The sequence below is a fragment of the Silurus aristotelis genome (assembly GCF_946808225.1).
Source record: "Silurus aristotelis genome assembly, chromosome: 11".
NCBI classification, from domain to species: domain Eukaryota; kingdom Metazoa; phylum Chordata; class Actinopteri; order Siluriformes; family Siluridae; genus Silurus; species Silurus aristotelis.
Window position 1 is genome coordinate 17,118,516 of NC_139584.1, and position 27,737 is coordinate 17,146,252.

Genomic DNA, 27,737 nt, shown 5'->3' on the forward strand with positions numbered 1-27,737 from the left:
GAACACCAGCTGTATCTCAACCTCCCCAAGTGTGAGTTCCATCGCTCAGAGGTACAGTTCCTGGGTTACATCATCGATGCAGCAAGTATCAGGATGGACGAGAGGAAGGTGACGGCAGTACGGGACTGGCTGGTTCCAACTTCGATCAAGGAGCTCCAGAGGTTTCTAGGGTTCGCCAACTTTTACCGCTGGTTCATAGGGTGCTTCAGCCAGGTTACTGCTCCCCTCACGTCCCTCCTGCGGGGAAAAGCCAAGACTCTTCTGGACCCCAGAGGCACAGAGGGCTTTCGAGGAGTTACGCAAAAGGTTCTTTGCCGCTCCGCTTCTCCATCATCCTGACCCCCAGCTCCCATTTGTTGTCGAGGTAGAAGCGTCGTCCACGGGCGTAGGGGCCACCCTCTCCCAGCAGTCGGGGGATCCCCCTTGGCTCTACCCCTGCGCCTACTTCTCAAAGAAGCTGTCCTCGGCCGAACAGAACTATGATATTGGGAACCAAGAGCTCCTATCCATCAAGCTGGCCCTGAAAGAGTGGAGACATTGGCTGGAGGGGGCCGTTCACTGTCATCACGGATCACAAGAACCTCCAGTACCTTCGTGAGGCCAAGCGCCTAAACCCCCGTCAGGCACAATGGGCTCTCTTCTTTACCTGGTTGAAGTTCAGTATCATCTACCGGCCAGGGTTGAAGAATGGTAAGGCCGATGCGCTCTCCAGGGCTTATGGGACTGAAAAACCCGCCGAGCCAGGGCCCATTTTGCCTCCTAGGCTCTTCCTGAGCCCAATTATATGGGAGATGGACGAGATCATCCGCACGGCCACACGGAGAGAACCTACGCCCCCTGGTTGCCCTGGGAAGCGTACCTTTGTTCCTCAAGAGTGTCGACAAGCCTTACTGAGAGCAAAACATGAAGTCCCCGGCTCAGGGCACCCGGGTAGAAGGCAGACCCTACATCTGGTTCGGGGGCGATACTGGTGGCCAGGGATAAGCAACACAGTGGCGGAGTTCGTCCAGGGCTGCAACATCTGTGCCATCTCAAAGACTTCCCGGCATTTACCAGTAGGCAAACTCATCCCCCTGCCTACTCCACAATGGCCGTGGTTGCACATCGGGAATTTGTAACGGACTTGCCACTGTCAGAAGATTTCACCTGCATTCTGGTGGTCATCGATCGGTTCTCCAAAGCCTGCCGCTTTGTCCCTCTCCGAGGCCTCCCCATGGTTCTGGAAACAGCAGAAGCACTCTTTCAGCATGTCTTTCGCAACTTTGGCCTCCCGGAGGAGATAGTGTCAGACCGGGGCTCTCAGTTCACCTCACATGTCTGGAGGGCGTTTTTCCAGCTACTGGGAGTCACAGTCAATCTGTTATCCGGTTACCACCCCCAGTCGAATGGCCAAACCGAGCGGAAGATTCAAGAACTGGGGAGGTACTTGAGGACGTATTGCAATCAGGACCAGGTGGAGTGGAGCCGGTTTCTGCCCTGGGCTGAATACTCGCAGAACTCGTTGCACCAGGACACCACAGGACTCACGCCCTTTCAATGCGTGTTGGGGTTTCAACCCCCACTGTTACCCTGGTCCAATGAGGTGGCTTATCGACTGGAACTTCCACCACAGTACCGGATTCACCCCACCTTCCACGTGTCACTTCTCAAGCCGTACACTCCATCGACCGCCCAATGCTCCAGTGAGGTCAGGCCCCGTCCGGCTGAGGTATTGGATCAACCATCGGTCTACTCGGTGCGAGAAGTGCTGGACAGAGGCAGAGGCCTGGAGTATCTCGTGGACTGGGAAGACTATGGCCCCGAGGAACGGTCGTGGGTGGCGAGGCAGGACATATTGGATCCAGCGCTCCTGGAGGAGTTCCACGCCGCTCATCTACTTCGTCCGATGCCCCAGGGTCGAGGCCGGCCCAGGCGCAGGGTTAGGGCATCAGGAGCTGCCCCTGGGGGAGGGGGTACTGTCAGGGATCCACCAGCCACACCTCAACCTATCACTCCAAGCAGCTCTCCCACTTACTAATCAGCTACACCTGGCCCTCATCAGTACTCACGCTACATAACCCCCATTTCTCCACCAGCTCATTGTCCGTTCTACAGCTTAGGCTAAGGAACACTGTCGGACCACCCTAACATCTCAGTTTTGTTTGCTACAGTCTAGTCACAGCTTTCACCAGGATTAGTTTACCTGGCGTTTCTTGGCGGTTTGCCGTTTTCTGCTTTGCCCTGTTGTTTTTTCCTTAAAAACCCTTTGTGGATTCTACTTCGGTTTCCGGCACGTTCTTTTGTCTGACAAGTACAAAACTGCCAGCATGCGTTGCAGCGTGAATAAATTATGCAGCTGAATGTTCCTACTATTTTCTTTTATTTTGGTGTTGTTTGACTTGTCTTGTTGTGACTTTTTATTAGACTGTTTTTGTGATTTCTTTTTTTTATTTCTTTTTTTTTTAGATTGTCACCAATGTTGAGATTAATGCGCTGATTGTTGTGTTTATTTACCATAGTTTGAAACTTTTCTATAAAGTTTATTTGTTTACACACTATTATCTGTATTTGAATGATATTATTAACATAATAAAATAAAACAAAATATAGAATGCAGTGGCAGGTGGTCAGGGCCACCAAGGTCTTCTCTGCTGGCCTTAACACTATCAGAAGCACTGACCTACATTTAAAATCTAAATTCTAATGTTTGTTTTATGAAATTGCATTAATTTATTCCCAACAGTTTCTTCTCTTCATTTTGTAGCATTTCTCTTGGCTGCAGTACTTCCAGTACATGGAGGTTAGATTTTTTGTCCAATCCGATTTCAGCCTTTATGTGCTGCCATGTGAATCTAATCCAGGGTTTGCAGAATCAGTAGTGCTGGCCACTGTATCTTCGACTATATTAACAATGAGTCTGTTTCTTTAACAATTAGATTTCAAATTTGCCTTATCGGGGCAGCTAGCTGGCCCAGAAAATCATCAGCATTTTTTCGTCCTCTGTTTGGTTGGTTAGAGGGAAACTGTTACAGCCAGGTTTGACAAGCAAAACACTTATGTGCTCTGCACACATTAATACATCTTATTGTAGGAAGAGAAGGAAATTGGTTTGATGTCGGACATACTTAAAAATCCATTTTTATGGCAGACTTTTTAAGAAAAGCTAAACATCGTGAGGAGAGGTCGGCCAACCATGAAGCTAGCTAGCTTGTCCCAGCACGGGAACAGGTGCAGAGGTGTGGAACTTGCTTTAATAAAAAAGGTATTCACCCTTCATATCTGAAATATCTCTCTCTTTCTGTAATGCAATGCGTTGTTATTTTGCATTTTGTATAGCATTGATGGTTTCTATACTTGTGATGTGACAGTGGTGAATTATGTCAGGTAAGTCCCCACTCAAGGCCCAACTACCAATTGCACGGCCCGCCTCTGATAGAACACTATCGAGACTTTAACGTGATAAACACAAGTCTCATTCAACCAAAGCTTTTTTGCTTTTCTTGATATAAGAACTGTGTATGATAAACACAAAAAAACAACAACAACAAAAAAATGCCAAGGTTCAAGTGCTTAACTACAGCAAACAATGATCTCCCTAATGGTGACTTTAAATGAATTCCTTTAATTAGACACTCCATTCTTAACAAAGGTGTGTGATTGGCTATACAGTAACCAGTTAAACTGTTTTTTTTTTTACAGGTTGCTTCTGTAAATTAGATTTTTTTATTACTGTTTTAATACATTTCACACTGCATTGTAAAAATAAACCTGTAAAATGTGCGGTCTAAAACTGGCAGCTGTGGTTGGCAGAAATCTACCATAAAAATACAGTTAAAATGGTGCTTTACATTTTAAAACATTGTTCTGTAAATTAACGGTAAAATACTGTCAGCTCGAGTTAACTAATTTTGTTTGCAGAAACTGACTGCACTTAAATTGGCCAATGGTCATTTGTATATTAACTAATATAATACTTAAATATTGTGAGCATATTAATACTCACAGTGTATTTTATTTAACTCCATGAAAAAAAACCTTACAAAATTATGCAAAATCATCAAAAGTATCAATTTGCATCAAATTTCTGGTAGATAATAGCAGCACACATTCATGTCCAATTGAAATTTGTGAAGAGGGTCTCACAGCATCAGTCCTACAGAGTTACTGCCTTTATATTTAGCAATATACAGCATAACATCAATATTTCTCTGTCTGTCCTTGACTTAAGCAAAGGTTTTATGCTCCAACAAAATGGTAACCCACAAAACACAACAGGAATTTGACTGTTAGGTTTGACAGTTTTTTTGCTGTTTTTTTCTTGATTTTACGTTAAACTACTGGTATCAGGGTTGCAAATAATACACTGTTGTTGTTTTTTTTTACAGTTTACTGCCGTAAATTAAACTTACTGTAAATTACTGTTAAAATACATTTCATAGTGTTTTTTTTTTTTTTTCATTTCACACATTTAAACCCTTTAATACCACACAACAGTGTTGAAGTAACACTGAAACAGTGATGAAGTCAATGAAATAATAAAGTGAAAAATTACATAAGAAATGAATTTTGATGAACACCTGTGAACAAGTAGGATCACTGATAGCAAATTAATCAAGAGCAGAGAAAAACAACTTAGAGCAAAAGCCAAAGATGTAATCAACTGAAAATAAAACACATTAAATGTTACAAGATTTCAGCAGAGGATGATTAAAGAATCTCCAAAACAGCATTACCAGCTTTACTTATTAAAAGCTCTAATTGAGATTTTAGGCGTTTATGTTTACTTTTATTTGAAGTCACCATAACGGAGATCAGTGTTTGCTTTAGTGTTACTTTTGAACCTTGACGTTTTAAAATTTGTTTTTGGAACAAAACATAGCAAAACAAAATAGATCAGATCAGATCAGATCAGATCAGATCAGATCACCATGAAACAGTCTAGTAAAAAATCATAAATCAAATAGCGTAAAAAACAAAACAAATGAAAAAACACATTCAGCTGAATATATTAATCATACTGCAATGCATGTTGGGAATATTGTACTAGTCTGGCACCCAGCATGCATAACAGCATGAAAGATTTTTAATAATCACCCTTCTTGAGTTTCATGCGCTGATTTTTTATGTTTGCTATAGTGCTAAAGGTTTTGTGCATGAAATGTTTCAATAATATTTAATAGTTTTGTCAAATTACTTTTAAGACTTAATACTTTAATGAAGAATAAGAAATTAATTAGTTGACTATTCTTGTCATAGCAAATGTGCTTTACAAACACATTTACAACAGCCTGACAAAAAAGATTGAAGAGTCAAGCGTCAATAGCCCAACTAAAGCAACCACTGATCTAAAAAAAAGGTGAGGTCAAACTAAACATTTTTAATATAATATAAATCCTGTTAGGTTTCAATAAATGTTTTGTAGAAATTTGACAGAATTAAAGTCAAACTATTATAAGTTATAAGTGAATATGTGATCATTATAAATATAATAAATTAAGCTAGTAATGCTGTTTTTGGGGTTGTTTAATCATTCTGTTTTTATTTAATTGATTTCGTTTTAGGCTTTACTTATTATTTCCCGGTGTAACTTTATTTCAAAATTCAGATTTTAGGTGTTGCACTTTCATTTGAAATCACCATAATAGAGATCAGTGTTTGCTCTAGTTGGGCTCTTGAACCTTAGCATTCGTAACTCGTTTTTTTTTTGGGTAGTGTCATTAGTTGCAAGAAAAGCAAAAGGAAACTTAACATTGGTGAAAATTTAAAATTGAGAGAATAAACAAATCAACTCTAATCATCACAAAACAGTCAAATAAAAAGTCACAACAAGCATGCTGGAAGTTTTGTACTACACAAGCACATTGTACTACACAATGAATGCTTTGTGGCATTAACATTTGTTGTTAATAGTCACCATTGTTGAGTTTAATATGCTTACTCTTGTGTCTAAATAGTGCTGTCACGCTTAAGGTTTTTGTTGTAAATAAAGCAAACACAAATCTCCAAAATGATAATATTAAATAAAGCCAATAAACTATAGAAATAAAGACAAACTGTAGTGAGCTTAGCTGTTAATGCTCTTTTTTTAAATTGTATAATCATTATCTGGTTTATTTAGTCTATTCTTCTAAGGCTGTGGTTGTGGGTCGGTTGTAGTTTTTTTTTTTGTTTATTCCTTCAGTGATTCTGCTTGTTAACAGCAGGTGTTCATTAGTGTCTAAACTCACTTATTTGTCTTCATTCACTCTGTCAGGTGCACTATACTTGTAAACTAATGTAGGATATAGTGAATAAGGGTGTAGGGTGTGATTTCAGACACAGTCTCAAAATGTCAACTCTGAACGCTGTTAATTCGCAGTATACTGCTGTAGGCTACTTACTAGAAAACAACAAAATTACTCAGAATGCATTGTTTTATACAGGATTTTACAGTTTTAATAAAAAAACAGCATGTTACTTTCAGGATGTGGTCGTTATTTTTACAGCAAATTTTACAGTATAAAACAGGCTCTTCTTATACAGTCACTAGATCTGTCCTATGCAGGGTCGTTACAGTAAAATCACGCTGAAAGAAGATATTTGTGGATACAAGTACTTGAGGCCCCCACGAATGTACATACTTCCGTCATCTCAGGCCTCAATAATATCCTTATAAGGTTTTCCTAATATGGCTGAAATAATGTTCTTCCTTTGTTAAGAAGAAATAGTGTGCCAACCTTTTATTATAAATATTGTATAATCTGTTACCTTAAGAACATCCTCCAAATAATCTTGAAATTTTACTGTTAAAATGTTATATTATTGTTTAAGCTTAACATTATTTGAAATGCATTTAAAAACATTCTTAAAACAATACTTCAACATTAATTTTAATTGTTTTCTTTCAAACATTAACCAAACTTGAACAGAATGTTAGCTAAAGTTCTGGAAACTTTCCCTGCTAGCTGGGGCAGTGTTATTAAATTAAATTAAATTAAATTAAATTAAATTAAATTAAATTAAATTAAATTAAATTAAATTAAATTAAATTAAATTAAATTAAATTAAATTAAATTAAATTAAATTTAATTTAATTAAATTAAATTAAATTAAATTAAATTTTAATTAATTAATTAATTTATTTATTTATTTATTTATTTATTTATTTATTTATTTATTTAATTGCACTTTATTTTGTAAGTTCCTGCAATTGAAATTAGTTTGAGATTTATATTCCATTGTCAATTCTGATTTTAAAAAATTAACTCAATAAAATTTTACTCTGAAATTATATTCATTACTCTTTACTCTTAAAGAATGTTATCTTGAATTTTAGAACTTTCCAGGAACAAAAATAAAAGTATCCACTAAAAACAATACTTAAAATGTACATTACTGTCTGCTAATGTTATCATACCGTTTTCAGAACAAAACATTTACAACTGGGTTCCCTGTATCAAGATAGTTATGTGTTGATGCACACCTAAGGTGATGATAATTCTAGTACATACATTTTTTTTTTTTTTCAGTAAATGGCTGGAAAAAAATTCTCCAGACAGATTAGTCCAAATTTGACATTTTTGACAACAAAACAGAAAACTTATGTAAGACAGAGAACAGGAGAGAAGATGTTACCAGACTGCCTTACACCCACAGTCAAACATAGAGTTGGAAGCTTGATGGGTTGGGGTTATTTCGGAGCAGAGAAGCTTGGAGGCTTATTAAGGGTAAAAGGACCATCATGGCTAATGTTCCATAATTCAATGCTATGCAATTTCGCCTGGACTGTGGCTGATCAGAAACAACTTCATAATACAATAAGACAACAACCTGAAGAATACATTTAAGATCTTTAACTGTTATTTAAAGAGCAACAGTCAGATGAAGTGTTATCTATAATAGAATAACCTGCCCAGTCACTGAAACTAAATTCTATTGATCTACTCTGTGACTAATGGATCGCAAGACCAGAAAAAAATATTGAAATTTAATAACATTAAGTTTACATCTTTACATTTATATATTTGTTTGGTCAAAATAAATATTTATACCATTAAAATACCTAGTTTGTTGCTTATACACATAAGGGAAATGCTTGGGTCTCAAAAACGATAAAAGACTGTTTTAAAACTTTTGAACACTGCACCCATCTCAGACTTCCCAGCGCATTTCACCCTGTGCAGCTCTGCCTGCCCTCAACGTATTCCCCTTCCTGTTTATTGAGTACTTTCTTTGCATCCCCAATCGTGTATAGTTTGTCTTGTAGACAGTGCTGACGACTTTCTCCCAGTCTCTCCCTGGGATGCAACTTGTAAACTCTATTAGTACTAGCCTTTCGGGCGATTTGGTCTGCTGTGCTGGTTTTATACACTCCTATCCTTTAAATTAGCATCTAAGGAGGGAATGTGTAATCAGGTTCAATTACAATTAAAAAATGCAAAAAAAAATATATCATTAATATAAATTAGTTATGAATCTGAATTTGTTTGTTTGGTAAGGTTTAAGAGCATTAAAGCGGGGACTATAGAATGATTTACTAAGTTAATACTTAACTAGCTAACAAAACTAGCTATGAGTTATCAGGCCATGGATTGTGTTCAAGTAACATATATTCTACAGCAGAAGTCCCCGAACACTGGGCTATGGACCCTTACTGGGCCGGTGGATCATTTTGGACACACAAACAGACTATAAACCTTTTATTTATTTTCTATTTTATTGACTTTCATGATCTGTGGTTTTCTATGCATTGATAAATGAAACTTCCTCTGATTCTGCATTATGGTGAGTTGAGTTACATTTTCATTATATACAGTATGAAATTATTAAATTAGTAATTAATATATATTAATAATTATTAAATTATTAATTAAATCTTATGATATGTATAATTATGTTATAAGTAATATTATATGCACATTTTCTTTTGTTTAGTTAATATTAATTAGTCATGTGCTGCCCTGCAGATGACTGGGACTGGCCAAAAGCATTTGCTTGCTGAAGATATATATCCAGTGTTAGTGACATTCACTCATCACTTTGGGGGTTTGGGACAAATTGAAGCATCATTCAGACCATGCCTCTTGTTTTCTTGATGCTGTTTATAGGCTTCTCAGTGACTAAAGGTATCTTAAAGCTTCCTAAAAAAGTGAAATGTAAGTGAAATGCAATGAGGATCCCTTTCTTCAGCTGTTACCACTCTGACTGCTCTCTAGTGCTCTCTTCACCAGATTATATCCATATACATTGATGAGGTCCAGCCACAACAATGTCAGGCATCCTCTTCTTTCTCATGCCCCACATCAGTTGTGTCAGTATGTACTAATGCACACTGGTTAATTTTTGATCCCACCCTTCTGCATAGAGGTGTCAGAGATGTCAATATACTCATTCCTTAGCCAATAATCAGCCATTGGGAGACAATACTGATGATTATCTAAATGATGAGAATGTGCACTTGTATGTCTTTATTTTTCTCCCTGAAAATCCAGATATCTTCTGCAAATCTATATTGTTGGGCTGTCTTCTTATACTCCAGGTAACCAGGTAAAAGGCTAAACTGGTTTCAGAAGCCTTACAGTTTGTCTTGCTGTGAAGATGATGGCCTATCGCCTCTCTGGAAAAGGTTAGGGCCTGCATTCCTGCAGCTGCCTGGAAAAGGTAATCGAGCCTGAAGTGCCTACATCAACAACCACTAAAATGAAATTTGTGGAATTTATTTAGATTTAATTCGATCTTACATTTATTGTGTTATTTTTTCTGCTGTGGTAGTGTGGGGGAATTTATTTTAAATTTAATTTTATTTATGATTTCTCTCTCTCTATCTTGCTCTCTCTCTCTTTCACTCTCTCTCTCTGTCTCTCTCTCTCTCTCTCCCTCTCTCTCTCTCTCTCAAAACAGTGTGTGTGCAGTTTGTGTATTGTTTCGTTTTTCTTGTTTTGTGTTGGCTTCAAGGCCTAGGGCTTTATGTGTTAGAATATATTTTGTATACTGTAAGTGTAGCAGTATAACAATTTCTTAGTTTACTTAATTTGTGTTTCTCAGTCAGGTGCATGCTGTGTGCACATAAGCTTGGTATTTGCTCATGTTAAATCTCATGTTAAAGTTTCGTCGTTATGAAAACTATCCTATTGCTGATGTGAGATTAGTTTAGACATTTAGCAGTAATCTTTACAAATAACTTTACAAAAACCACTGAATAATAGAAAAAACACTGAAAGCAGGGGAAATGTAACCCTCTAGGATGATCTGGGATACAGAGCTTGTGAATTTAACAAAACTAATCAATTTGTGTGTGCACACAGCCCACACACCTGACTGAGAAACACAAATAGAGTGAACTAAAAAAATCGATACTGAAATTCTATGGCTCTAGTCTTTAAAGCCATTTAAAAAAATACTGGAACCAACAATTCTATATTGCTCAAAATCCTTAGAAACACCAAAATCGTTATGGAATGAAAAGGGAGAGATAAAAATTAGAGAAATTAATGATTCAGTGAATGAATTAAAAACACGAATACATATAAATCTATACAATACAACTGTACAATAACTACAACTTGCTTATTCCCCCACATTACCTTTGCCTCTGAGTTTCTAATTACTCTAATTAAAATATTCCTTGTAGTGTAATGATACATTGAGATGTCAAGCATCATACTAAATTAACAGAACATAAATTTGTGGATTTAAATTAGATTAATAAAGATATCCATTAGATACACCCTTAATGGCAGGACCCGTTTCTCTACTTTCAGTCAGCTGCATTTGTCTTTTGTCTTTTTGGAAGAGCTCTTTATTCCCTGTTTTAAAGCAGTGAGTAAAGGCCATGAAAGCCTACAGGGGAAAGTCTGAATGGCCTAGATGGAGTTAGCATTCCCCAAACTCTGGCATTAAAGCCCTCACAGCATGACTTGCCGGCATACTTGCAAATCCAAAGCTAAAGCTAAGGCTCGCTGACAGGAGCACTATACCTCTCCGCTTCTCGTGTTGTTACAGGATGCAAAAAACTAGTTTATGCTTTTGTTAAATCTAGATTAGACTACTATAATGCTTGGTCTAGGTGTTCAGGTAAGTGCATAAATTAGCTTCAGTTTGTCCAGAATGCAGCAACAAGAGCTAGGTCTAGAAAATATGACATCTCCCCTGTTAACGGTCTCACGTCACAGTATATGAGTGAACTTTAATACAATTATGATCTCTCATGCCTACTTAGATCAAAATATGTGCTGACTATTTGTTTTGCAGGCTTAAAAAAAAGCAGGGGGCAGAGATTTCTCTTCCCTCACTCTCATGCGTTCACTTAGGTTTGTTAAAAATGATGTCGTAGGCCGACTCTTATCCCAGAGAAACCTTATGTCTGTGTTACCTTCTGACTCTCCCTTTTAGTTATGCTGCCATACAGTAGTTAATCTTGCCCCCAACTGCACAGTGTCCTAAAGTTTTATACAACAATAAGGATACTTAATAACCCATATATTTCTCTTCATGTCATCTTCTTACTCTCTCTCTCTCTCTCTCTCTCTCTCTCTCTCTCTCTCTCTCTCTCTCTCTCTCTCTCTCTCTCGCCCTCTCTGTCGAGTTAAACATGCTCCTGAGGTATCTGTGATCACTGTTTCTGTCCCTTTCTTCTTCTCAGATATGCCCGCTCCATCCCGGCCTGATTCTGGATGGTGATTTCTTCGATTGGAGGCCACTCTGTGCAGCTGGAGATAGTTTCTCATCAACGGCCTGGGGAGCCATGAAATTCTGGAGTAACACAGGAGCTTTGAGGATGGATTTGGACTGTAATGTCAACAGTCTGCTACACTGACTCAGGACTACAGTTTTCATTTCATCACCATTACTGGACACCTCCACATCATTTAGCTGTAATAAATGGACATTCGATGCCACCCAGATGAAGTTGGCTTCCCTCTTAAATCTGGTCCCAGGGAGTTTTTCCTTGCCACAGTCGCCACCAGCTTGGGGTGTGTGCCATTAGGGACAAACTTACACTTATAAAGCACCATATTATGAATTCTTCCTCACCACATTATCTGTGTAAAGCTGCTTTGAGCCATTGTCCATTGGAAGTGCTACACAAATAAAAACGATTTGATTTGAATTGAATTGACATTTAAAATGGTGCAATGCAGTGTCAGGCTGTGCATTTCACACCCAGATCTTCAGTGGTCTCTTAAAGTACCTGATTCACTCCATCTCCTAATACAATCATTATGAAACCACAGCTATAGAACCCATCAATATTATAGAGAAATGCAGTATGACAGAGCACTGCATCACAGACAGATATCTCATGCACTGAGAATGAATGTCATTATTGAAGCAAGAAACCAAATAAACACAGCTCAACAAAGTCTCCTTTCACTGCAGCCAACGCTGCACAGCCTGCATACATTATCTCTAGCAAAAGCGATTTTCATTAATCTTTTAAAATACTTTGGGTTTTCCCTGCTGTGTGTGATTTTTTTTTCTGTGCATTTTGGTTTCCTGAGGATTTAAAATGAAGGCAAATTGTGTGTTTATGTGCAAATTCTTTCCTTTCCTTGTAATGTAAAGCTTTTCTTGAAAATCTTTTTTGCAAATGTCCTTGTAAGTATGTCTGCGACCAAATAAATTTCTCCTCTGTCACGATTGTATGAAAAAGCAGCTATTATCTCTGCATGAATACATCTAAACTTGTGCAGTTTACTAGCTTTGACAAGTGTGCTTGTCAAAATGCTATGAAATGAAAAGAATATACTATTGGGTCAGTTAGAAGTCGGTTATGCTAATAGTTTAGGCCAGCAGAGAAGGCCTTGCTTGCCCAAATTGCCAACCAATGATACAATGTGTTTTAGGCTAAATTGCCTTTGCCTATTCTTGAGCAGCACCTGAATGAACAGCAAAGACTGAACAACAAGGCTCAATTATTTACCGCAATATTTCTATATGTCTTTTCTCTTCTTGGAAAACAACAAATGTATACTTTAGAACAGGGAACATGTTCTACATTTAATTCATACTTATAAGCTACACATTCACACAGTGTATTAAGCACCTATAAAGTGTGTACTTTGCACAATACAAGCTATTAGTGCCTTTTATTTTTAGCCATTACAGTAATTGTTAAGACAAAAACAAGTGTAAAATGCTATAAACAAAAATAACATAACCAATAAAGGGATTATAAACAGCTGGTAATAGCAAACAAATCCACAACTAGTCATTACACATACAGTTATTAGTCATTATTTACTCTCTAATTAATGATCTTTAAAATAGTGTTTTTCTTTTTTTAATCTTTGTCACCATTCAGACTGTAAAATGTAAAATTATATTATATACAGAAGCTTTAAACACTCTAAAGAGCTCTGCCATGCTTTTCATTTTAAATTGTCATTATTATTGTCATGTATTATTTTTATTATTGCTGCATCTTCTACATGTCTAATAATTTGTTAAAACTGATTAATAAAACATTGTACACTACTTGTAAGGTTCTCTCAGGAAAATGTATCAGGAAAGAAGTTTGAAAGCACCTGGGTTACATGCATTTTCAAAATTGCAAATTACATATTTTCTGCTCAAGTGCTTGTGTGATAAATTATTTTTTGTTATTTGCTGCACATAGTGGCAGCCAATACTGTATCTCTAGAGCAGGGGTGTCAAACTCAGGAGATCATTTTAAATGTGTATTAGTGCTGGCCCGCCAGTTTATAGCGCATACACCGCTAATACTACAAATCCCAGAATGCTCCGCTAATACTACAAATCCGAGAATGCTTTGTTAGTGCGGTGGCGCGTCAGTCGAGACCGCTGAAAAACTCCTTGGTTTTGTTGTTGGCCTGTGAAAAATAATTTACATTATAGAGGAATTCGAAAGTCTATAGATAGAGTGAGGCAGACGTAATAAGAAACGAATACCACTGATGTGTGTTTTATTTCAAATTTAATTTCTCATGTGTTTATAATATTAAACTTTGGTTGTTCCAGATTTAATGTTTATGCAAAACTAATGTTTGTTTCCATATGAAAAGGTTCAACATTACACATCTAGAGAGAAGGGAAAACATGCACAATTGCAGTCATTTTTTCAATAAATATTGAGTTTGGCCCGCGACTTCGTCCCAGTTTTTAATTTTGGCCCACTGTGAATTTGAGTTTGACACCCCTGCTCTAGAGCATTTCAAAGAATCTCACTACTCAAAACAACCATGCCATTTGGAAGCTGGCAAAAGCATTTCATATGAATTTTGTATATTTGAATTATTTGCATCACAAAATTAAATAAACCTTTAATAAACCTGTGGAGTATTTGTGAGTTGACATTTTACCTGTTTTTTTTTTGTTGTTGTTAAAATCTGGACACTGATCCCCCATTTGGACCCACCAAGAAAGCTGTTGTAAAGAGGTTTACTATTGTTGTGCTTTTTATTACATTTGGAAACATAGTCTGGAAGATCTCTATTCATATTTCAACCTCTTGTAAATGGAAATGTTTAATGTCACTGCTTTAGATTATAAGAACTAGTATTTTATGTACTATGCACATGTAATAATTATTTAAAAGTAGGTTTGATCATTGTGATTTGGTTTTGGTATAGCTACTAATTAGTCCCTTTGTCTAAACCTGCAAACACAAAAAAGCCTAAATTCGGATGTATAAATGTAGAAAAGCAAGAAAGGCATGTAACAGGTGGTGAGGCAAGTCATGGGCTACAACAACCTGTCCCAGAAAGCTGTCTAACTACGTCAAGGAGAAATACAACTGAACAATGTGGTATGAGTGGACTATAACATGCTGACAGGCTTGTGGACTTCATCTGGTATACAAGAGACAGTCATTCACATATGGCAAGACCCTGTGGCCAACGGAGCAGACAATGGCACATTATATACACCTCCTGCAAGGTAAAACTAAATTGAAATGTTGACTTTAGAAGGTAAAACTAAGTATTTGATTCTTAAAATGTTAAGAAAAAATTTCACGTTTAAATGACCAAAAACACAAAGTATTTTCCAAAAACAAAGTACTGTATGTCTAATGCAGAATTTAAGGTTACTTTAACTCATAATTTAAGGTCTACAACTTGTAAAAGCCAAAGAAAAATTCAGATAAAACAGTTGAATTTTGAATTCAATTTAATTTAATTTAATTTAATTTAATTTGTTTAAGTCAGAAATTACAGTTTTTTAATTTGCACATTACAACATACAAGGCACTATGAATGAACTATGAAGTCTCACTTCTCCCTTTAAAAAATAATCTCTCCTGGATACAGACTATATTAATCTCACAAAATAATACAAGACCATACCCAACATTTAATGTTATCTAAGGAAATTCTTCTTTGCTCTTGTCACCTCTGGCTTGCTCAATAAGAATTTAAATCTGCATTTGGATTCTTTAAAGTGCTTTATGATAGTGTCTGTTGTTATTTTATTTATTTATTTATTTATTGATGTCCAAATGAAAGTTAACATTTCTCCATCTCAATGAATGTAAACCAGTTTAGCTTGAACATCTGTCACTCATAACATATATAATATGAGCTCCTTCAGGAGCTGGTTTACCAATGTTCTTTATAATGTGCATTGAATGTAAGCTCAACAGAACACTGTATTTTTAAACTAAGGTGTTTACTTTTCTGTATCACTGTCTCCTAAAATTTTCTTGACACACATAAAATCTCATAAATAACTTAAACCAAAATATGTTACGGTCTGAGTAAGGAAAAGTAAAACTATCTGGGCATAATTGTTAAAGTGCTGGACAAAAAAAGTAGCTCCACCCATTTAGCACCATACCCACACAGCAATGGATAATACTGACAGCATTGTACAATAAGGGCTGCTTTTCTCCTGCTTGGACTGCCTGTCAAAATACAAGGAATCATGTGTAGCTCAAAAAAATTGATCTCATTTCTTTTTTTTTTAGTAGGAGAAGCTCAACGTTTTGCAATTTCCAGTCAGAGCCAGGATTGAATTCCACCAAAAACCAGTGGAATGACTTGAGAGAGGAGATCCCCTTATAATTTTACAGATCTGGAACATTTTTGCAAAGGAAATGTCAAATAAAATTGCTAACTCAAGATATAATGGCCCAAAACTACTGAGTGGTGAATAACAAGCAAAACATGTGTAACACATTTTGCATATAAACTATTGATGCTGTATGTGCCTCATTGAGCTGATATTTCAATGGAATGAATGGATGTAAAGCGAAGCCAACACAATATTAAGCAGGCGGTCATAATGCTATGCCTGATCGGTGGTTATAAGGCCTGGTTGGGTATGTGTGTATGTGTGTGTGTGTGTGTGTGTGTGTGTGTGTGTGTGTGTGTGTGTGTGTGTGTGTGTGTGTGTGTGTGTATATATGCATACAAAAAAATCTGGCCCACAATAAAACAGGCAAATTGATATCATATAACTCAATCCTTATCTTAGGGTGTGGACTTTTGTGTATAATATGATAAGTTACATGATACAATAAATGAATTTCAATTTAACAAAATTTCTTTCGCATTTACAATCATATACTCAATTCACTCAATACAGTATATGAAAATTAGTTACATACACAGAATCTAACTGTGACAACACTGTGACTTTCACACTTTAAATAAATTAATAATTTTTTTAATCAGTATTCCTATTATCTATTTATACAATGTTTTATGTTTCTAATTGATTATACCACATGTCTCCAACAAGGCATTATAATGGCTGCTCAACATTGTCAATAGCATTTTTACTAAAACTCCAAAAAATTATTGTTAATTACATACATGCATAGGTTTTGTTATGTATGTTATGTAACAAAATGTATCTCACCCTTTAGCCATTAAAGAGTTACAGTATCATTACTTTGTTTACCTCAATGAACTTTTATATTTACTCATCAAGATCAGCTTGATGGTATACAACTTTAAATTAGATGTTATTCACAGTAACCTTAATACTTTAAGGTTAATATTATTTCACAATTTCTCTTTGAAAATTAACTAATCAACTCTGCATCTGCTGGATAGGATGCCTCATCTTTTTTTTTTCTTTCTGGTGTTCACTCGAACTACCACAAAATGGAGGCGGATCTTTTAGATTTTTTTTTTGCCATCAGCAGTTTACGACTTGCTAACACACCCTAGGTGCTAGGCAGATTATGTATTACAGACTAAGGTGATTGAAGGATCCATTTAAGGGTACTGAATCTGTGCAATTCCACCTCACACTATACACTTTTCCATAGGGTTAGGGGTAGGGTTGGGGTTTGAGTCAGAGCTTTGCAAAGGGTTACACGTTTTAACTAAGTATTAGTTAAGGGTTGTGAATTAAAAAAAAATTTTAATATTGAACAGTTAAAATAAACATTCAGCTTTCGAGATGTTCAAGCAGCAGCTGCATTAATGCAGTTATTGCATCATGACCCTTTTGGCTCACCACTCTACAGTGTAAAATATATAAAATAATAAAAAAAAAAAAAATGTTATGTTCAAAATGTTATTGTATAAAAAAGTCGTGGGAAATCTCCATCTCCCGAGAGGAATATTTAAGTGGATTGCTGATAGAACCATATTTCTTTCAATAAAATTTGAAAACAAGTTTAGGTGTGAGGGAAAATGATGTATAAGGCAAATGTAACAACATAACCTGATTGTACACATGTGAAGGATTACCATCCTAATATTAGTCATGTTAATATGAAAGGTATTGTTCACATAATTCCACGTTGATTGACCTTAATAGCTTTTTATATATTCCTACTGCGCGTGGTGTCTGGTTCACTCTTGTCCATCGACCGTATCCATGGTCACGAAGCGTCATGAGCATTTTTTTTTTGTTTCAGTCACGACTCTATGAAAATAACCTTATTGACAGATATAGAATGAAAAACTCGGAATATACAGTAAGATTTAGGTGACAGGGGAGGCATTTTAAAGGCAGATTGTTTTGCGCTTGTAATGAAGCACATAGAAAAGCACTCGGGATTATTGAAAGCTGCAAGCTCCTCACGACTCCTAATAACATGCACTGATGTGGCGCAGTGGAAATGCCAGGCTGCCTTCTGCTTCATCTCACAGATTTTTATACAGATTAAAGCACACATTGAGCTGTGCATGACTGCACAAAGTTTCACATGAATTAAATTAACTAGTAGTAGCAGTCATCAATTAAGGTGAACTGGTGAGAATTTTATACTGTGCTTCCTCATACTACACTTCATTGGTCAGCTGTTTCCATTACACATTTGACAATCTACTTATAGGGGGAGGGGGGGGGGAATAGTGTGAGATTAATTGTTGGCATTTTCGGATCTGATGCAACTTGTCCCTTTACCTGTAGCTATAATAAGCACCTGGGCAAGTTGGGGAGCTGGAGATGTGCTGTTTCCATAGAAATAAGTTCCATCCACTATCTCTTCATACTGCTCTTTTTCTGATACATGCTTCTACACCCACATAGTACTTTTCCATCTCAGCATACGCCACAGGCATCCAGCCATTACATCACACCCAGCCAGCTACTATTTCTATGATTGAGCTCTTGAAATATCTAAATGTCAAAGTAACAATGCGGAAATTAAAAAATTTACAAACAAGGATGATATTCTGTTCCGTGTGTCACAGAAAGAGAATGAAGTAAATCCATGTATAAGTTATAAATTAATAAGTAATTTGATTAAGAGTTCAATGTCGTGACAACTAACACTTTCCAACACTGCAAGCACCCACTGTCTTTTCTGCTGAACAAAATGCAACAACTGAATCACACTCAGAACTAACTACTTCTAATACGCATAAGCAATTCTATTTAATTTGATATGAATGGAGATAAATGGAGAATTGAGATGTACCATTTCATAACTTTTTGTGTCATGTCATATGTGAATTCTTATGACTGATTTCAGTGAACACATACTTGAAGTCACAGTAATCAGGAAAATAAATGCTCTCGCTGTCTCTCTTGCTCTCCCTCACACAAACACTTTTTCTATTGCATGCAGAGTACACTTGGACATATATGCAGCTGACTAACAATTTATTGTGCCTTGCAGTCAGAGTCTATTTCCCGTCTGATACTCACTTGCGAAGACTACTGACTGAGGTTCCACTTCAAAGAGGGCAGGTCCTCAGGAAGCATGCCCAGTGGTGTGGCTTCTTGGATGTCCATAGGCAGTGAGATGGGTTTATGTTTGGATGTATGCAGGGGAATCATCTTTAGAGTAGAGTGCAGTGTTGCTGAGTAAGATTAAGAGATGTGCTGCAAGTGAGGAACAAAGATGGAAACAGCATCCTAGAGTAGAGCAGCAAATCACACTCACAAGCACCTCAGACACACACTCACACAGTGAGCTTGGCAAAGCACTCCCTCTCTCCCTCATATACTCTCGCACGATGTTTTCCCTCTCTCTCTCTCTCTCTCTCTCTCTCTCTCTCTCTCTCTCTCTCTCTCACACACACACACACACACACACACACACACACACACACACACACATACACCTACACACACACACACACACACACACACACACACACACACACACACACACACACACACTCCCCCTTCACTGCAGTAGCTCTACATAGCAACTGAGTCACTGCCTTAACTCAGTGGTTCTTGTTCATTGCTATGCAAACTGGAGTCTCCATTCCATTTGGAGGCAGAAAGTTGCATTCTGAACATTTCTTGAAAAAAAAATCATTTCTTGACTTAATGTAGTAATTAAATGTACTAATATGTACGTATATGTACTAATAAATTTACTAATCATACAAAAATTACTAATTCTGTAATAACTAGACAAATTATAAAATCATCTCAGAATGCAAATTATATATTATTATCACCACATTCATGAGAAACAATTGTTCTTGTATATGAACAATTACTTCAGCTTGTGGGTACTGCTTTGTATGCACACACTGGACAGTTGTAATGTTTGCATAGTTAACATGGAAACATAGCCTGGCTTTTTAAAGAGTCAGGAAGCTACCAGTATCTATCAATGCTTCAAGAGAATGCCCCTCAATCATCCATCAACTATCCATCACACACCTGCCTTTCATCTCTAGAATCATTAACGGTGCCTCTTTTTAGGGGTATAGCAAAACAATGCGAAATTTGCTATTCAGACAGGACCCACAGTTGCTTTTTGTCTGGATGTTGACAAAAATAAAAAAGTACTTCAAATGCACCCTCAGCTGGAGTTTGCACTGGCCCAACTCTAACAGTGTGGAAACTGTTTTTGGTCATATGTTGAATTTTTCCAAGAGCACCACCTTCAGGTCTTTGTACACCCCTGCTCACTCCTGTCCATTACTAGTAAATTATCAATATTTTGCCTCATTAGCAATTAAGCCAGACGATAAATCTGTTTTTTCTTGACCCATCTCCTCAGCGGTTTAGTCATTGGCCTTGGCTGGCTTTGCGCTTGACTCGGCAGTATGGCTGTGCTGCGTGTGAGTGCAGGTGCAGGTGCAATTCTTGATGCAGCCAGTGTTGCAAAAACATTTGTAAGCTCTTAACTTCATTCAGGGGTATCTGCATGCAGCTTCTCCAATTGTTGCTGTGCATAGAGAAACTATCACATCAGGACCAGCATCAGACTACAGTTTTTGGCAGGGTAAGCCCCTGTGTGTATGTGTGTGTGTTTGTGAGTGTCATCACAGTATAGTATATGATATGTAATACATATCACACATACATATCAAAAAGTAATTAGACTGCCATTTTTTTTGCTATTTTATAATGTTGCAACAATCTCAGTACCCAATAATACTCAGTGATTACAAAGTCAAAACAGAATTCTAGAAATGTCTGTAATTATTTTTTATGAAAAAACTTTAAATATCACATGTACATAAGAATTCAGTCCCTTGGCAAAAACACTTGAAAATGTACCTCCAAATTCTTTTAATCATTGCTGATATGTTTCTAAACCTTGACTGGAGTCCACCTGTGGAAAAGTTTATTGATTGCACATAATTCGGAAAGGCACACACCTCTCTATAGAAGGCCTCACAGCTGACAATGCACTGTGGCTTTCATAATTCTCAAATGAAAGAAGTGGACTCATCCAAGAGCAGGTCCCCTGGTAAAACTGAGCATTGGGGTGAAGAAGGTCCTTAATAAGAGAGGTGACTATGAACCCAATGATCACTCTGACTGAGCTTTGAAGTTCCTGTGTGGAGATGGAATAAAGTTACAAAAGGACAACCATCACTGCAGCTCTCCACTGATCTGGGCTTTATGGAAGAATGGATAGACAGAAGGTTCTCTTTGGTGCAAAACCCAAGGACATTGGCCAAGAGACACCTGAGGGACACTTCTGTCTATGTTAAACAAGAGTCTCTGGTCTGATGAAACCAAGATTTAACAGTTTGGCCTCAATTTTAAACGATATGTCTGAAGTAAATCAGGCACTGCTCATTACCTGCTCAAAACCATCCCAAAAGTGAAGAATGATGGTGGCATTATCATGCAGTGGGCTCCAACAAGGTGTGAACCATATCGATGCCTGTGGCATTTCTATTAGTGCTAAGAAGACATAGGGAAGGAGGCAGATCCGTCACAAAGTCGATTCCCAGGTGGGACCAGGGGCGCTGAGGGACGGGGAGCGGCATCAGCTTGCCCACAGGCAGGTGGTGCGGGACCTTGGACACAGCGCAGGTGGGGCACTCCTGCACGTAACGCGTCACCTCCTCTGTCATCCCCGGCCACCAGTATTGTGCTTGGATGAGCTGGACCGTCTGTTTCTCACCCGGGTGGCCCGTGCCCGGACCCTCGTGGGTTGACCTGATGAGACCGCGCTGGCAGGAGGTCGGGACAAAGATATGCCCTTCTGGGCACCCCGCAGGAGCGGCCTCTTGGCGTGATGCCGTGCATATCTCGCGGTCAATCTCCCAGATGATTGTAACCCTGGATGAACCTGCAATAGAAGTTCGCAAAACCCAGGAAACGCTGGAGCTCCTTGATCGACTCAGGGACGGGCAACTCCCTCACCACCTTAACCTTCTTTTCGTCTATCCAAATCCCCTCTGCACTGATGACGTAGCCCAGTAAGTGGATCGTTGGGCAGTGAAACACTTTGAGAGATTCAGATAGAGCGGGTGTAAACGAAGTACTTCCAGGACAGCACGCACGTGTCTCAGGTGTTCCTCCAGGTTCCGTGAGTAAATCAGGATATCGTCTATGTAAACCATGACGAACCTCTGGAGGTAGGGCTGGAGTACCTCGTACATGAACCCCTGGAAGACGGCTGGAGAGATGGAGAGGCCATACGGCATGACCCGGTACTCATAATGCCCCAAGGGCGTGATGAAGGCGGTCTTCCACTTGTCTCCCTTCCTTATGCGCACCAGGTTATCAGCGCTCCGGAGATCAAGCTTGGTAAAAACCCTCGCCTCCCGGAGGTCCTCCAGAGTCACAGGCATAAGCGGGAGGGGGTACGGAAGAGGAGCGATCTGTGAGTTCAGCTGTCGGTAGTCGATACAGGGGCGAAGACCTCCATCTTCTTTCCCACAAAGAAGAAGCTTGACGCTGCTGGGGAGGACGAGCACGTGATGAAACCCTGGCATAAAGCCTGCTGCACGTATTCCTTCATCGCTCGGTGTTCTGGAGCGGACAGCGGGTACACACGGCCCTTGGGCAGCTCCAGGACCAGGACCAGAAACCGGATCTCCTCCCGATGGAATAACCCCACTTGAATCGTCACAACCGGCGTGCAGTACTTTACCCAACCCCTACCCAGCGGCCGTCCCTGGATGGTTTGGACCGCTAGGTCCTGGGAGCCCCTCTCTCGGGGGAGCATGCAAAGAGATAGAGAGAGCGGGGGCTAGGAGAGTCACGGTAAGCTTGGACAGGGGTGAAATGTCGGTTGGAAATTCCACAGTACTCACAGCAGCACGAGCAGGGTGCGTGGAGCACCTAGTGATGGAGTGTCCCTGTGACCCGCAGTGTAAGCACCTCCCAGCGGCCAAGCGGCGGTTTTTCTCTCTCCGGGACAGTCTCTTTATTGTTATAGGGCAATCTTTAGAGTGTATTATGAACAGTGCAACATAGAGTAAGGTGATGCAGTGTGTAGTATTCAGTTCAGTGTGTGTGTGTGTGTGTGTGTGTGTTTCTGGGATAGGGCATGGTAGTGAGGGGTGGAGGTACAGAGTACAGAGTACACCACCTCCGTGTGACACATATATTCTCTCAAACACTTAAACAATATGTTTTTTTGTTTGTTTGTTTTCTCTGCAGCACACTCAGACCTTATCATTCATTCAAGACTACGATGGGATTTAACACACCCACTAATAGTCTTGTAATTGCAGTTAAGAGTAATAATACACTGAAGCATCTCCTTTCCACAGTAAGGGAATGGTAATGAATAAAGAATTTAATAACCACTAGCACTAAGTATTTAGAATTTAGTTCAATAATATGTGTATTAATTATGATCTAGCATTATGCGCTAGTGCTGTCTTCTTCAAGTAAGTTACATGTTTATATTAAGGATCGATTCCGCATTAACAGCATGTACATAAAGGTTTAGTGATTAGAGGTCGTCCGAAAGGAGATTTTACTAATCTAGATAGCTAGGTCGGATCGTACCTGCCGATAACCGATTAATCAACTGATCAACCAAAAGTGTACTAAATGAAAAAACAAACACTCCATGTAAAATAGTGCTGAACTTTAAAATAAAAAGAAAAAAGCAGTACTGAATCATGAAAATGTATTAAATGAAATAAAAATGAATATATTAATTGTATGAATAAATATTGAGGAATATAAAAGACATGCATTTAAACTAAAATAAAAAGTAAAACTCCGTTTTAAAAAAAAAAGGTATGTTCATAATGAAAAAGAAAGACACAATGTGAACATTAACATAAAAATTCTGTAAAGCTGCTTTGAGTCAATGTCTGTTGTGAAAAGCGCTATAGAAATAAGCTTGACTTGACCTGACAACAACTGTAATACAGCTGGTCAGGATGCTCTCAGTGGTGCGACAGTAGAAGTCCACCAGGGTGTCTGGAGAAAGATGGCACTGGTGAGCCTTCTTGACCAGACTGGAGAGATGTGGATCACCAGGAATTTGAACCTGGTGACATGGTGTACCACTGCTCCATTTATATGAATAGGTGTGTGCTGCCTTTTTTCTTCCTGAAGTCTTTGATGAGCTCCTTGGTCTTCTTTGTGTTAAGCAGCAAGTTTTGCACTATGGGCTGACTCATCGTTGTCCTTGATGAGTCCGATCACCGCCGTGTCGTCTGCAAACTTGATGATATTGGAACCATATACATGATTGCAGTCGTGGGTGAAAAGGGAGTAGAGAACGGTACTCAGCACACAGCCTTGTGGTACTCTAGTGCTGAGGATGAGGGTGGAAGAGCAATGGTGGTCTGCCTGGACATACTGGGGCCTGTTGGTCAGAGTAGTCAGTTGCAAAGTGATGTGTTAATGCCTAGGTCTCCAAGTTTGGTGATAAAGTTGAAGGGGATGACAGTCAAGGAACAGCATTCTGACATATGTCTTTATTGTCCAGGTAAGAGAGGACAGAGTGCAGTGCTGTGGAAACTGTATCCTTTGTGCTCATGTTCTTATGATGCAAATTAGTGTGGGTCCAGGGTGGCAGAAAGATTTTTGGGGGAAGTTTTGAGGTGTACCAGGAGCAATTGCTCAAAGCACTTAGAAATGATGGGGTGAGTGCTACTGGGTGGTAATCATGCAGTGGAGTGTTTTAGCACTTGCACGTTGGAGGTGATATTCAAGAAGGTGGGCACAATAGTTTAAGCAGGGGACAGGTTAAATAAATCCGTTATGAACCCCACCAGCTCTTCAGCACATGCTCTGAGGATGTGTCCAGAAATGCCATCAGGCCCTGCAGCTTTCTGTGGATTGATCCTGCTCAGCACCACGCTCTCATCAGTTAGGGAGAGTGTAAGTGGCTGGTGGTCCACTGGGAGCTCAACTTTGGTTGCTGACTCCTGGTTATCCCTTTCAAAGTTAGCATAAAAGTTGTTTAGCTCATTAAGAAAGGAGATATTGGTGGATGGGGGGAAAGGTTAATGGGCTTGCAGTCACTAATGACCCAGATGCCCTGCCACATAGGCTGGGGGTTGGCGTTGGAGAAGTGTTCCTTAATCCTCAACCTGTAGCAGCTCTTTGCCATCTTAATCGACTGCCTCAGTTAGCCCTGGATGCATTGTAGGCTTGTGCATCACCAGATCTGAAGACAGTGCCTTAAGTAAGAGGCTAACCTCTTTGTTCATCCAGGGCTTTTGATAGGGTACAGAGTGATCTGTTTATGTGTGGTAACACTGTCTATCATGGTGTTTAGCTTGGACGGTGTGCAGCTTGGGACGGTTTCTCATCAACGCCTTGGGTGGTTCCATGAAATTCCGGAGCAAGAACGGGCGCTTTGAGGATGGATTGGACTGTAGTTAATGTCAACAGTCTGTTACACTGACTCAGGACTACTTTTCGCTTCTGATCATCATCACTGTACCCTGCAACATTGTATATCTGCTATAAACGGACATTCAGAGCAACCCAGATGAGGATGGGTTCCCTCTTGAGTCTGGTTCCTCTCAAGGTTTCCTCCTTATGCCATCGCGGGGAGTTTTTCCTTGCCACAGTCGCCACCGGCTTGCTCATCAGGGACAAACTTACTTATAAAGAACATATTCACTTTTAATCACCACATTATCTGTGTAAATCTGCTTTGAGACAATATTCATTGTTAAAAACGCTATACAAATAAAAATTAATTGAATTGAATTGAATTGATTATATAGTTCAATATAAAGGAAGTGTAGCTTTTAATGTCCATGCAGGTTATAGGTCGCCTGAGTGGCAAAATTATTGTAGTTGGTATGTCAAAACCAGTTCTGCAGTACAGAGTCTGCTACCTCTGGCCACATCTTGATCATCCTAACTGTGGATTTCACATGTTGGATGAGTGGTAAATACTTGGAGGAGAGGAACGAACAGGTGGTGGAGGAAGTAGCTTTGTATGCATCAGTTACAGTATGTGGCGTAAACAAGGTCCAGGGTTTATTTCCTCTGGTGTTGCAGGAAACATGCTGGTGGACTCTTGGGAGGACTGTCTAAAAGTTTGTGTGGTTAAAGTCACCCGCAACAAATAAAGTAGCCTCTGGATGTGTTATTTTTTTGTCTGCTAATGGCTGCATGTAGTTCTCTCATTGCAAGCTTGGCATTAGAATCCAGTGGGACATATAGAGCAGTATATATAGTTGATTTAAATTATCTGGGCACATAAAAGGGTTTACACTTACCCATAAAAAATTCCAGGTTGGGTAAGCAGTGCCTTCTAATGATTACAGAGTTTGTGCACCAAGCTTTGTTTATATAAATGCTCTGCCCTCCGCCACTAGTTTTAGCGGAATCTTCTGCAGTCCTGTCTGCCCAGATAATGTAGAGTTCAGCTGCCTCAATAGCGTTGCCCAAAACGCCACTGTGCAACCATGTTTCTGTGAAAACCCTGATGTTAGACTCCATAATCTTCTTGTTGTTGGTGATGCATAATCGCAGTTCGTCTATTTTGTTGACCAGTGACTGGTGGCTCCAGCGGTTAAGGCGCTGGGTTGCCAATCGGAAGGTCTGGGGTTCAAGCCCCGGTATCGCCAAGCTGCTACTCTTGGGCCCTTGAGCAAGGCCCTTAACCCTCTATGCTCCGGGGGTCCGTTACCAGGGGAAATATCAAGGTCCGTGACGTGGGGCCGCCTTCCCGTGGGCTCACCACCTGCAGGAGGGACCGAAAGGGACGGTGCTGTGAGGTTTGGGCAGCGGTCGAAGGCGGGGGCCAGCTTAGACTGCTGCCCCCGCGGGAGAAAGTGGGAGAAAATGAATGAATGAGTGACTGGACATTAGCAAGGAAAATGCCCGGAATAGAGAGCCAATGCAGTGGTCTCAATGGCGCTTGCGATGACTTAAACCCAGGCAATGTTCTGGAGATCTCTGGGGTGAGTCATAGATCAACGATAGAAATAAAAGAATGTTGCAATCCGATGCCCAGGGGTTCCTGTCTGCTGTAGGAGATGGCACTTTTTTGAGATACTATATACTGTGTATATATATATATATATATATATATATATATATATATATATATATATATATATATATATATATATATAATCAAATGAAATTTTATTTGTCACATACACATACATACAGAGTACGACATGTAAAATATAAAAATATATAAAGATAGAGATATATATAGGAAAAATAGGAAAAATTGTATATACAGGGTATGTTTTTGGATACAGGGTATGCTTATGTACAGTAACAGGGTATGCTTATGTACAGTCAACAATAATCACATAACGTGGTTGATGTGATTGTCCTTAAAGTGTACGTGTGCAGTATGGTGTGGTATAAGTGAACGTGTGCGGTATGGTGTGGTATAAAGTCCACAGTTAAAGTGACTGTCCAGGGTTTAAAGTGTTGTAGAAAGAAAAAGAAAAATATTGCAGAAGTGTGATGATAGAGAGAGTGAACAGCTTTTAGATCCTGGGTGTTTCCTGGTTTAAACTCCGAATGGCCTGCGGGAAGAAGTTCCTCCTCATTCTCTCTGTGTTCGCTTTCAGGGAGCGGAAGCGTTTCCCTAAACGCAACAAAGAAAAGAGTCCATTGTTGGGATGGCTGAGGTCCTTCATAATCTTCCTAGCTCTGGTCCTGCACCGTGTGCTGTAGCTGTCCTGCAGGTTAGGGAGCTCGGTGTGGATAATACGTTCAGCTGACCGCACCACCCTCTGAAGGGCTTGCCT

At 39.1% G+C, this 27,737-nt stretch overlaps 1 protein-coding gene across 9 annotated transcripts in view; it reads right to left on the reverse strand.

The window, feature by feature from the left end:
* citb (citron rho-interacting serine/threonine kinase b) overlaps positions 1–19,597 on the reverse strand; it is an 89,965-nt gene extending 70,368 nt beyond the window's left edge. For 4 of the 9 annotated variants that reach the window (XM_083554347.1, XM_083554345.1, XM_083554344.1 and 1 more), the window contains exon 1: positions 19,030–19,597. The gene's annotated coding sequence lies outside the window, so the exon portion shown is untranslated. The remainder of the gene's footprint in view (positions 1–19,029) is intronic. The other 5 variants (XM_083554341.1, XM_083554343.1, XM_083554349.1 and 2 more) reach the window with 2 other exon arrangements.
* Positions 19,598–27,737: the final 8,140 nt, after the last annotated feature.